Source organism: Lactuca saligna, chromosome 6 (genome assembly GCF_052625555.1).
Source record: "Lactuca saligna cultivar CGN05327 chromosome 6, ASM5262555v1, whole genome shotgun sequence".
NCBI lineage: Eukaryota > Viridiplantae > Streptophyta > Magnoliopsida > Asterales > Asteraceae > Lactuca > Lactuca saligna.
The window spans coordinates 78,744,987-78,747,195 of NC_136422.1; positions in this window are offsets into that span (position 1 = coordinate 78,744,987).

Here is a 2,209-nt window from a genome sequence, read left to right on the forward strand (position 1 = left end):
ACCACACATGCTAGCAGTGAAGAATATATTCCGGTATTTGAAGCGAACCACCTCTCTCGGTCTCTGGTATCCCTCAAACTCAGGCTTCTTTGTTCAAGCCTACTCAGATGCAGACTTAGGAGGATGTGGACTAGATCGAAAAAGCACCACAGGAGGTTGCCAATTCCTACATGGGAAGTTGGTTAGCTGGAAATCGAAGAAAAAAACATGTGTTTCTCTATCTACGGCCGAAGCAGAGTACATTACAGCCGCCTCCTGCACATCACAAGTAATTTGGATCCAAAGTCAACTCCAGGATTATGGAATCATTATGAAAAAGATCCCACTATATTGCGACTCAGAAAGTGAAATTAGTATCTGTCATAACCTAGTGCAACATTCCAATACCAAGCATATATCACTCAGGTATCACTTTATTAAGGATCATGTGGAAGATGGAAACGTCGAAATTCACTTTGTTCGAACCACTGATCAACTGGCGGACATCTTCACCAAAGCCCTTCCTGAAGCAAGTTTCAATAAAATCCTACAAGGCCTAGGTATGATGGAATCAGATTTAGTACCAAATAGAAATTGAAAGAGAAATGAACCAAATGATCGGTCTATTTCGGGCGTGGTTCACACGGGAACCGAAATGAACCGAACGCTCGGTCTATTTCGGGTTCGGTCCCACTAAACTTATTTTTGCTTATCTAAAAAAGGTGATGTGTTTGGTTGTATACTTTTGTTTTGTTCCTCTCTTTACTAACATATCAAAATTCCAAAAATATTTTCTCTCTTTTGTCTTTACTTCTGTTCACGTTAGCGGCTTATAGAATATTGATGGGGCAGGTATCATTCTCACACTTTATACTAGCTAAGTGTCCCTAGAATCATGCTGTTGCATGTTGTCCAAAGCCTCACTTGATTTTGAATAAATCCTTACTCTTCTCTCATATGAGTGAAGAGTTTTCTGCTTAGTCACTATTTTTATAGCAGAGGTACTTTGGTTTCCTTACAACAACTCAACAATTTTTCTACATTATATTTCGGCTCATAAAAGTAACCCTTGAGACTCTCAGATATAACCACTGAGGTTTATGGTTACTCAATCTATGTGTTAATGATCTTAGCTTCGTGTCACTACGTGCTAAGTGAAACCCAAAATTCAATACCCGCTATGCATTGATGGTGAACAATTAAAATTGCTCTAGTTTTTACCCATGATTTAACGAAACCACCCATGTGGTTGTACCATGAAATCTCTACTTTTATTTTTGTGTGATTCTTATGAAATTGCTAAATACCATAACATTTCTTCCCTTAGAATCCTGTTTTAATTTTTTTTTTTGAGATTTCATACTAAACATATGCAACAAGTCACTGAATATAGTCCAAACCTACTTGTTCAATAGACCACATCGGTCTCACAGGTACTCCGTTCGGTTTCGATCTTATGTCATGATCCAGAATTCTGAACTGAAGCGAAAGCCACCCATCTAAGCCTCATCAAAAGATGCCTTTCAACACTTCTTAACAAGTGCTTGATCGTAATTCAACGGGAAACCACACAGACACTTTAAAGTCTCTCTTGACTTTGAAGAAAGAGATCCGTGCCCGGGATCCACTGTTTCATGTCTATATTGACATCACAAATTCCCATGTAGATATAGCTTTATTTATTTATCTTTGACACTCTATGCATGAAAATCTTTGATTTTCCAAAAGTCTGGTTTGGTTCTATACTAGCTACTTTCCCTTATGAAGTTTTGGTTATTCATTATGTATTCAACAAGGGAATGTTGTGGTTTTTATAAGTCTTTGCTTTTCTTTCCTGATGACAGCTCATTTAAAAGATAAGATGTTGACTCAGTCGGAAGATTAACGGGTTCAAGAGTGATTTAACGGGCACGCGTGCTAAAAGGAAACAATATTCTCTCTCATGCGTAATCATCCGAGATGTTAACTGTCAATTTTCAATCAAATCAAGTGCCGTTTCGAGTTCTGAGAAGATTTGGGAGCAAATTTTTCTCTCTCCTCATAACCAATATAAAGGATTCAACCCCAGATGTTTACCCTCTTCACTGCAACCCACATTTCTGAAAGCAAACACAGGTTTTTCTCCCACTGTTCATCTTCTTCTTTGAAGCATTCAACTATGGCAGATTCCTCCTCAGTTCATGAAACCTCTTCTCGATCTACCATTCTCCCTATTAGACCTCAACAAATC